The sequence below is a fragment of the Corvus brachyrhynchos genome, unplaced genomic scaffold (assembly GCF_000691975.1).
Source record: "Corvus brachyrhynchos isolate BGI_N302 unplaced genomic scaffold, ASM69197v1 scaffold279, whole genome shotgun sequence".
NCBI lineage: Eukaryota > Metazoa > Chordata > Aves > Passeriformes > Corvidae > Corvus > Corvus brachyrhynchos.
Genome location: NW_008246060.1, coordinates 5026700 through 5037773, shown reverse-complemented (window position 1 = coordinate 5037773; position 11074 = coordinate 5026700). Strand labels below are relative to the sequence as shown.

Sequence of the window (11074 nt, the reverse complement as noted above, 5' to 3'; positions counted from 1 at the left end):
TAGGAATAATATCTTGGCAGGTTTAAAAAAAAAAATAGTCTCACCCTTATGGAAAGCGAGGAGCCTTAGTGTGCAATTTGTCCTCAAAACTTAGGTCAATGAACTGCACACTTCAGTCACTGTGGAGCAATAACACCAAAGTCTATTTATCAGTGCCCCCCAGGAGGAAAAAGTAGGAATGTTTTAGAGTCAAAGTGTTGCAAATGGGATCCAACCTCTCCATGTGGGGGGAAAAGAAATTCAGTTATGTGTACTGTGAGTATATTTTCCTGTTTAGAGCTGAGAAATTACATGTACAGTTTTTAGAGAGCATCTTTTCTGGACCCAAACTCGTTAAGAGGGATAAAAATGGAGATGAAAAAGGCAAAAGAAATAAATAGAAAACTCTGTTTCTGTGGATGTAACTAGATTAGCTGCCATTGAGTTTAATGACTGATATTTTTAGGCAATCTGGGAAATTTGGATATAATTGACATAAGGACTCAATCAGTGGTTAACACCCCTGGTCTTTGGAGATAAAATTAGGTGCAGGTTCTTTACAGAAAACTTTGTGAAAAAATACTATTGAAAATTCTGCTGAAATGTTTTATCTCTTCTATAAGTTTTATTATAAAGACTTTTTGTTATAAACTCTCTGTTTATTACTAAACCTTTCCTGTACTGTGGTCTTAATGTAAAGCTTATCGTTTAAATTTTCAACTCAAACTGCATGTCAGGGGTAATTATCATTTTTTAGGTCTTGTGAATAGAGATGTCTAGTGAATTGGAAGAGCAGAGTCTTTATAAAGACTTAGTTTTAAATACAAAATCATTGTGTGTTTTCCCAAACCCCCCACTTTTTCTCACAGTAATGAAGTTTTTAATATTTCTCATTAAAAACATCCTGACGGCTAGAAAATACTCTCCCAATCAAGAGGTCAGGAAAATGAGAGAGAAAGAATGAAGAGCTCCTGCCCTGGAGATGCCTCTGTAGATACTAAAAATACAGCAGGCCTCTGGGGTATTTTGTGACTAAAATCTGCTTTTGAACCTTCTTACTGAAAGTCTTGTCTAACTCCAAACTAAATTTGATTTGAAACCATATCAAAGAAAGTATTTTTAAGAAATGTTGTTTTTCCTTCCATCCTTCCATATCAAGAGAATGTGGACTGCATGTCAGAAATGGAAGTCCAGGGTGGAGAATATATAAAATTTACAGAAGTGTCTTTTCTGGAGAATAGTGCCTCTTGTGTTACTCTTTTTTTTTGGCTGTGAAAATTATGATACAGACTCAGTATTTAAGCAAGCACCTTTGCTGGAGGGTACTTATATCATGGGGTTTTTGTCTTTAAAATGAGAAAAGCTTTAAAATTATCCAATTTCAAAATTCTATCATCTTTGAACAAGTTTAGAATTCTAGTTCTCCCTAGTGTCCCTTCCTTTTACTTTTCTTTTTAATATACGTGACACCTATATATATGCTATTCTTTCAAACTCTCTATAGTAAATATATGATATTTTTTACATTAATATTAAATCAAAATCATTTTGGACACTGGCCTTTGCACTGTCCCTCATATGCACCTGGAATTACTTAATTATTGTAGAGAGAGATATTTTACTTGAAAAATGGCTAAATACAAGAGCATTAAACTATACTAAAAAATAATAAATTCTATTTAGCCTGTTTGTTTAGACAGCTATGCTTCTGAATGGTTTCTTAGCACGGATAGGAGGCTTCCCAAGGCATGAGTTACTGCCCAAGAGGTGTGGATTTTGATCCACAGTTCTGGATGTGCTCCAAATGGCACTGTTTGATCAGAGGAACGAGCTATTATTTATAAGAGAGAGCTGAGTGTAGAGAAGTTTCAGGATGAATGAAACATACTCATCTATTTCAGGGGTGTATAGTTCCTGAGTTACACTTGAAAGAAAAAAACCCGAGTTTATACAATAAAACAGGGTAATTTGTATTTTCACAGTTATAGCTAAGGACTCTTCCATAGTCTTTGAACAAGCAGTTGGGTTTAGTCCTGGCACAGCCCTGGTTGTTGGCTTGCAAAGATCTTGTCCTTGGGGAGATCATTCCACACTTCAGCGTTTCTTCCAGCTGGTTCTGGTCCCACAGTCCCTGTGGTTCATCTGGATTTCTGCTTTTCCAGAGGACCCAATGTGCACTTTTTCCTGTGTACTGGATTGGTGGCTAAAGAAACAGGGCAATTCATGCAGCTGGTGCCCTTGGTGTGACCTGGGGATCCTTGTTCACACAAACCCCTGTTCCAGCTTCCTCAGGCTGGCACGGAATTAGCTAAATAATAACAAAGTCCCACAGATTCATTGCAGGACCTAATTCAAGTCTAATTTACTCCTTTATTGATCTTATTTGGTGTAGTTATCTTTAAAAGTCAGGTCCCTATTTTGGATATAAAAACCTCATCCTTCATAGTTTTTCTATCTTTGCTCCTGCTTCTTTATCACCATTTATCTTTATCAGTTTCTGTGGCGTTATGTCCAGAACAGTGCACAACAGAGGAACGAATCCAGTCTGTGATGAGAGAGTGAATTCCATCATGCATGGATGCAAAAATTAACAAAATCATTTGTTCACTCTCAGCATTTCTCACTTTTAATGCTGTATTTTTTAAGATATTGTGTTACATCTTTATTCTAGCTTTCAGAAACATAGTGTTTTCTCTATTTTTTCTCTTTCTTTTTTTACAAGACACAGTGTGCAAGATCCATACTATACATATGAGAAGAAGGGTAATGCACACAGAGGGAGTTATCATTCTAAAAGCAGGATGTCTGCTTGCTCTGTCCAATTAGCATTAACATTATGCTGCTTTAAGTGCTAATGAACGAGAACTGAAATTTCTAATTGTGATGAGACCTTCTACAAGAGGATAGGTAAATAGTGAATATTAAAGGAAAATACAATGTTACCTTGCACCTGAAGTCTGCTTACTATTATTATTGGGCATGTTATTAGTCATCATCATTTATCCAGCCACATATTCTCTTTTTCTCGAATGACAGAAAACTACTTCCTCCACTATATGAAGAAAAGACTTGTAGGGCACCTACTCCTGTCCTAATGCTCTTGCTGTGAGTTAAAACCAGCTAAATGTAGATTCTATGCTGCCCTGTGCTTTAGGGCCTCAACCAGCTGTGGCTGATGAGTAGGATAGAGCAAAACCCTTACCAACAGCTGACAAGATTGGAGGTTAATTCCAGTCCTTAAAGGAAAATTGTGACTCCTGTCCAGTTCTGGAGTCTTGAAAAAGATCCTCCAGGACTTCTTGCTTTTTACTGTCTCTTCTGCTCTTTTTTTTAATCTCAGGAGATTGTTGTGGGGTTTGGTGGTTTTAGTTTGGCAGAGTGACATTTTCCTCAATCCTTTTGGATCTTGCATCTGTCCTGAGGACAGTCTGCTGCAGGATCCAGATTATCCATTGAACAAATAAGCACCAAACTTGATAACATCAAGACAAAGAAACACAGCTTAGCAGAAACTTATGCATGATAATTTTCAACAGAAATCCAGGACAGTCAAACAGACTTGATATTGAATTTTAGAGTACCCAGAAATTAGGTGCCTTGACTCTTTACTATTAATAGATCTGTCAGACTTTAAAACATTCAGATGAAGCACCAGTGTTAATTAATAGCTATGTGCTATTTATTCCAGCTCCTCCACTAGAAACATTGGCAGTCTTTGAGAGAAACAGGAAAAGTTCTATTTTTAAGGCAGGACTGTGACAGAGGGTGGTGCGTGTCCAACACAGAGGGACTGGGGCTGTGCATGGCTGATGGCAAGCTGGGACAAAGGTTCAAGCAAGAGGCCTGGGGACAGCTTGGGGAGCAAGACTAAGGAAGAAGCAGGAGCTGGAGTTATGGTTTAGTCAGCGAATACTCAGCTTAACTACCAGGGAAGCAAATAGGCCCGGTGCTAGGGCTAAAAGGGGGGAGAGGCACACAGAGCTCAGGGCAAAGCAATACCACCCCTTCACAGCAGCGTGTGGTGCCAGATCTTGAGCTGCTGTTCAGGAGCACAGCGACAAACCCGGGGCACAGCACAGCACAGCACAGCCAGGCCTTCTGCAGCTGCCCTCGCTCCTTACGCTTGGAACTTGTAATCAACAGCCAAAGGTCCCAACAGGCAAATAACATCACTGTAAAGTGCATCAGCTGGCAGATTCCCCAAATAACCTTCTTCACCACAGCTGAGAGGGCAGAAGAATGGATTTCAAGGGTGTTTATTGGATGTATTCATGCTTTCTTCTCCTAGGGTAGTCAACACCTTTAGAAAAATTCAGTATTTACACACCGAAAGGGCTTTTTGATGCAAAGCATCTGTGGTAGTATGAACTAAGCTTTCACCTTTTTCTCCTGGCAGTTTAACCTAAAAGTCAAATATTTAAGGCACAGAATGTTGTGTTTGTAATTGTGCAGCCCAGCTAGATGTTTCTACTAGCATAGTACACTGGCTAACAAAACCTCCTGTGAAGAGACATACAGACATCAGAATGAATTACCACCTGTGTTCACTGAGCTGATACCTGCCAGAAATGCTGCTCTCTGTGAAGGTATTAGTTGTCATTTTGGGGAAATTAAGTCTCAAGGGCAGGAGCTCGAAGCTCATCTGGTGTTGGTATCTCCCTGTTGAAGGGTATTGAAAAAAAAACTAAAAGGAAAAAAAAAAATCTCCTCTTATTCATGAGGAATCCAAGAAATTGAAAGAGTTAATGGCTGGATCTGCTGTCCCTGGAATTGCTGGAACAGCTCATTGTTGGTCCAGCTGAGCAGGAGTCAGGTCCTGTGTGACTCATGCAAGATACTGAATGGGCCCAGTATTGTCTAAAATTGATTCTTGCACTACTTCTTCCCTCTGCTCTCGGGCTAAAGGGACGGTTCATTTCTGATGAAATTGCCCTACTTCCCAGCCTGCTCTCAACCACCCCTGGAAGCCCTGCTTCTCTTAGCTTGCTGCCATGTGCTGCAAATCTAATGATTTACAACATTAAAAATTACAGCCTCCATGATTCACGTTGCTGATGCTCTTATATTAATGTCTAATCACTGATACACATTTTACAAAAAGTTGACAAATACGTCAGGTTATTGAGGCTCATTTTAGCTTTGGCTATGGGTGATTTAATACAGAAGGAAATCAGGTTAGGGAAAGCTCTGAATATGTATTTTCCAGGGGGAACAAAAAAAAAAAAAAGTCTTTTCTCGCCTCCTCTCACTGCTTCTCAGTCATCGAGAGAGAAAGAAATGATGAAAATGACACATGAGCTGCTGCAAAGCCTAAAAATAAGACAGCTTTTATTTTATATTTGGAAAGGGAGATTAGTTTGTTCTGTGGCTATTTTTCCTTTTTCTGTTTTTTTAATCTCTAAACAAGGTGGCATTTAAAGTAGACACTCACCACATCAAAAGAGGCAAACAAATTTATTGCATTTTATTGCTGGTGAGGTGGATAATGGGAAAAGATGTGAAAAGTGAGGGAGAGTGTGGGAAGTGGGGGCACTTACAGGGAAATGCATTTGTGTGGGTTGGGTTTAGCAGTTTGAGACAGAGAAATACTTAGACAAATTGCTTTGCATTTACACAGAAATGAAGAATAGCCCTTGTCTTGAAAAGGATTACATATGAGCCATTCTTGAAGCTGGTATTAGGTGGGCAGGACTGAGGATGCTGCTGGCAGGAGACAATGTGGAAGTGCTAATTAAGGCCAGACCAAATGGGTAACCTTCCAGGTCAGTAACATAAAGGTCCTGAGGTTAAAAAAAGAGGACAACTGACTGCTAAGAGACTTTATTTTTTCTTTTCTAAACTAAAAAATGTAAATCCTGCTCCTTACAAAGAGTTTTGACATTGGCCTCAGACACAAACTGCAGAAATAAAAAAATAAAAGCCACCGAGTTCATGCTTTGAAGTTCACTAGGATTAGCCACACAAGAGCAAATTCCAGGAAGAGAAGGTAATCAAAATGCAGGCAAGCAATTAGATCTGCATATTAAGTATGAAAATACACAGTGCTGGGTTGCATATTAAGTAAGTGCAGTAACCTTGTGCTTCTGGAGCTGCTCAATGAGGTTACTGTGCAAAGGAGCTCATAGGACTCACCTCCTGAGGGGAAAATTGCTTTTCTTTGGCTATAACCACGAATATGGTGCTGAAAATGCCCTTTGTGTTCGATCTTATCAGAAAGGGGGCTGGGGATAGTGGGCAGCAGTGAGCCCTGCCCCACCTGGGGAAACCCAGCCACGTGTGGTGGGCACGAGGGGGACCTTGGGCAGGACTGTGTGAGGCACATGGGGTGAGGGGCTGCCCTTGGGGTGCTGCCAGCCAGCCAGGCTGCATGAGACATTCCTGAGCCAGGGGCTTGGAGAGGTGTGCAGGGCAGAAGCTCACACCGTGCTTGACTCATGACTCCACTCTGAGCAACAGACAGGGAATTTTAAAATTTTTGTTACTGTAGTGGGCTTTTACTGCTGTAGAAGGAGCCCATTCTAAATTTGGAAACCAGTGCTTCCTGAACAAACTACATTTTATCTGTAATTATTATTAGATTTTTTCCTTCTCTCTGAGGACTGAGATTTTCAAGAGCCTGTGCATTGCATTGGGCCCTCCCTGCTCTCTGCTTTTCCTCACTGGCAGTGACCACAGAGCTGGGAAAAGGTGTGACCATCCAGGCACTCACCCAGGTGTCTTGCTGTTCATCACTGCAGTCACAACTCATGGGTGTCTGAGGTTAGCATTACCTCAGCTGTAAGGTTTCAGCATGGAGCTGCTGCCCTGTGCCCATCTCCTGTCCCTGAAGGTCTGTGCACACTCACTAAAAGCCAGATGTTGATAACCCCCATATCAGAGGCTTAGATTGTCCAAGGTTTCTAAATGCTTCTGTTGGTTAGGACTCAAAGGCAAGCCATGAACTCCTGGCTTGTTGGTTCAGTAGCTGCTTTCTAAAATCCTGTGGAGTTCCAAGGGAGATTTATCCTCACCTTCTCAAGGGAGATCACTGTTCTGTAGTGAGAAACATCAGCACAAGTTTGAGGTCATCTGCCAGTTTATGTGACATGGCACACATACAATAAAATAAATGCCTGTCTTCCTGGTCTTCCTATCCTTAATTTCTCTGTGTACCTCTAATCCTTCCATTTATAAAAGCCTCCTGAAGATGAGGTAACTCATTCAAAGTGGTGGTTTTTGTTGTTTCTTTAAGGAGCTTGATATTGCGGGAGGGAAAGAAAGGAATAAGCAAAGGATGAGAAGAATGACCACCTCTAAGGCAAGAAGTTTACTATTTCATGAGCCAGACAAAATCATTTTGGATGAGCATCAAACATACAACACAGCCGTTTTATTGTTCTCTTTGTCCCCTAAAACAGCATATTTGAGAAACTGTCCCTTTAAATCTACTCTTAAGTGTCCCACTTCACCAAGCTGAAATTTGCTGTGTTTATCAGCCCTGTGTGTTGGTGTGGGTGTCAGAAATATGCAGGTGATGTCATTTTTCATTCCCTCACCCAGGGTTTAATTGACAATATCATTCCACACCCCTCCTCCCACCCTTCTTCCACCTCTTCAGTTTAAACCTTGTTCTCCTAGGCCTTTTGGGCCAACACTCTTCAAAAATGTGTTACCTTCGTCATTTTAAGTTTTCTCTAAGGCAGGGAATTTTCATGACTCCATTTTTACATCATTCTTGGTAGGGAGATGAAAGAAATGTCCAATATGAATTTACTGTAGTAACCCTATCTACCAATAATTGGCACCCAAAATGAAGAGAGAGCTCACTATTGAAGAGAGAGCTCACTATTGATCATAGAATCTGGCCATTAGTATACTTTGAATTATGAAGATTTGTTGCTTTCATTTTATTATCTTTTTAATAAAACATATACTTTCTGAATTATCTCTTCTGAATAAAATTTGGTGTTGGAATGTCTTTTATATAGCCATATTAAATAAATCATGGCAATAAGTGCTTGGGTATTTTATCATACCTTTAATCAATTCAGCAAAGATTCCAAGGTAAACAGTAAGTTTTCCCTTTCTTCCCCCCAGTGGGATACATCATTACTAGAGGAAGTGCAAATTTAAAAAAGAAGTGGTTGGAAGATACATTAAAAATAAAAAAGGCAGGAACTCAATTGCATTGACAGAAGAAAGGCTGCAGTGGCCTGGCTCCTCTCTTTTCAAAGGATCTTCCTGCTCCTCACATCTGAGGGGCTCTTCTGGGACGAAAGCCCCAAGACCAGCAATGATCCATGGACTCCACATAGGTAAGTGTCCCTGGGACTGTCCTGGGAACCAAAAGTCAAGCTGTGAGGCAAAGCTCTTCCTCTGCTTTCTCTTCAGCCAAGTGAATGGGAACACTGATGTATTCAGCTCTTTTCTTGTCCCCAGCTTCCTCTGACTCATCAACGGAGATGCAAACAAAACCACCTCCACATTCCAATGGAGCTGTGCCTGGGAGGTAACAGGTAATATCTAAGGTACTGGAGTAACTCGGGACCATAAGCCAGCCCTTTCAAAAGCCAAGCTTTCAGGCTTCTGAAGCTCAGGCAAAGCCACAGCCTAGCCTGTAGTCCTACGGCCTAGCTTAACCTCCCTCATTATGGTTACAGTACAGATAGTTGCCTGGGATTAGTTACTGAGTCAATTAATGAGATAAAGTAAAAGTGTGAGTGAGAGTATATTGGATAATTCAGAGGTTGAAAGGCTATATTGAAACACATCTGGTGATAATTAAGTTTAACTGTACAATTTTATCTGGCCAAACATAATTACTTGCAACTAAATGTATGTCATTGCAGCTGATTGACACACACACTGTATAGCCATGGCAAGCAGAGGACAAGGCTTAGGTCAATTGCAGGGAAAAGTTAAAAAGCATCCTTACAGGGAAGGGAGCGGGACAAAAAAAAAAGTTATTGGCAATTAACTTCACACAGGGTTTAAGACCCATTTTTAATAGAAAAAGTTTTTTCCCAACCTAGAGCAAGATTTTCTTTTATTTTCTTCTGGACTGTCTGTTCTGTCAGGTTAAATGCAGGTGTACCACAAAGTTATAGTGATTACAGTTTAGTCCTTTATTGTGACTAATGCTATGGAAGGAGTTACTGAAAAGAGGCAGGAAAACGGTGGGTTTAGTGTGGGCATGACAGGAATCAGTAGAAGTGTCTGATGGAATCCACAGGAGCTGGTGATTTGCCAGTGTTAAACAAATGCTGAAGCTGGTTAGTTTTTGTCTAGAACTGCTGCCCATGTGTCCTGCTTCACATATTGCTATCTTCTCCAAACAACAAAAATCCCCTTGAAATGTTTTTGGAGTTGACCCTAACTCGAACTCCGTTCGAGCCTGGTGCTAATAATGCCAAGGTTGTAGATTCAATCCCTGTATGGGCCACTCACTTTAGAGCTGGACTTGAAGGTCCTTATGGGTGCCTTGCAACTCAGAATATTCTGTGATTCTGTGAATAGTGTTTGTAATCACTACTACTTTCATCGTCTCACCTCTCCTTGTACTGCTGTACTGACCTATTACTCCAGAAGGGTTGCAGCTGCACAGCCCTGCGTTTGTGGGTGTCTGGCACAAATAAACTTGAAGACTTGCTCCAGAATTCATCATTGAAGAAAGGAAATTCTTAACTGAAAATTGCTTTTCACTTCATTTTTCCTTGCCAGGAAAGGCTGACTTCCCACAGGCGCCGTAATTCAGCGCGGGCTCTACAAGGATGCCAGTTTTACTGAAAATTCAATCTCTTTACTACAATAGAAGGCCAGCTGAGCTGCCATCCACATCAGCACTCAACTAACCCAGTGCCAATAGTGTGTGATTCATTGATTATTGTCAAATGAACTTTCTCTTCTAACTTCAGAAAAGAATTAGACCGAGATGAAACTCACTGTAAGGGCAGCTGAGCAGACTTAGCTGTAATGATGAAAAGGAATGATTACAACTCTCAGTTGCACCAAGAAGCACTTGGGCCTATGCTGCTTTTACTTAAATATTATTTAGACTTCTGCAATTTTGTTTACAGCATATCTCAACAGAAGGTGCCATATGGCAGTAGAGGAGTGGGTGCTAATAAGAGCACATGTGAGACAACTGTGCCTCTGTGGACCCCCTTCCCAGCCATCCCAGTAGCACTCCAAGTTGAGACTTTAGCCTGGAGGCAACTGAAGTTTGCTAAAGACTTTTCCTGGTTTCAGCTCAGGTGTTTGGGTGGCCATCTGACACATTAATAAATTAATGAACTTTAGGATTATTCCCAGCCTGTGTTTTTTAGGAAGATGTATCACCAGGATGCTGTGATACTGTTAATCACTGCAGAGCACCTGAAGGCTTTGGATCTGGGATTTTCACTGCAGGTAATGATGCAGGTCTGTCTGCACTCAGCTCCTCGCCCCCTTTTAGGTCACACAGCTGATGCACAGTGATGAGACTGGGCTGGTGGCTGGAATTGCACCCTGGCAAGCCAGCTGCACATGGGAAAGCCTGGGACACTCTGTCCCCAGCCCTTCCTGCAGCACAGGAAACAGCTGGGTTGACACTGCCAGCACTGGCCTTTGCTGCTGCTTAATTTCCCATTTCAATCTCTTGCTTGCTGGCTGTGCCCTCGCCTTCGCTGGGGTCTGTGCTGAAGCACAGCCTTTGTTTTCTGTTCCTCAGAGCCCTCCAGGTGCAGTGCCCAGGTATTGCACACGTGTTCCTGAGATACTCCACCCATCAGTCTGACTGAGGAGAGCTCTGTGACCTCTGTGTTTGCCAGGGCTTGAAACTGTCCTTTAACAATGTTGATCCTGTTGGAGGCTTTACTGGGTGCATTCTGCGCACACACAAATGATGGAAATATTTCATCATTTTTCAAGGAAGGAGGAATTCAGAATGGCAATAAATCAACATCCAATGGAATGGATATTGATTCATTTCCTCACCTTTGGAATGAATACCTCCCCCCCAGCAAAAAGCTATGAAGGGGAAGCCACTGTTCATCTCAAACAAGCAGGGCTCAATAAATCTTGATCCTGCTAAAAGATAGTTCTGAGAGGAGCCCAGGTAAAAACAGCTTAGCATTCC

The 11074-nt window shown here is 41.3% G+C and overlaps 2 long non-coding RNA genes across 2 annotated transcripts in view; one reads left to right on the top strand and one right to left on the bottom strand.

The window, feature by feature from the left end:
- Window positions 1-9326, top strand: part of LOC108449641 — a 20504-nt gene extending 11178 nt beyond the window's left edge. Inside the window, exons 3-4 of the long non-coding RNA XR_001865893.1 lie at window positions 8056-8273; window positions 8398-9326. This is a non-coding gene — a long non-coding RNA (uncharacterized LOC108449641). The remainder of the gene's footprint in view (window positions 1-8055; window positions 8274-8397) is intronic.
- The window catches only part of LOC108449642, a 376499-nt gene continuing 373691 nt past the window's right edge, over window positions 8267-11074 (bottom strand). Inside the window, exon 6 of the long non-coding RNA XR_001865894.1 lies at window positions 8267-8460. This is a non-coding gene — a long non-coding RNA (uncharacterized LOC108449642). The remainder of the gene's footprint in view (window positions 8461-11074) is intronic.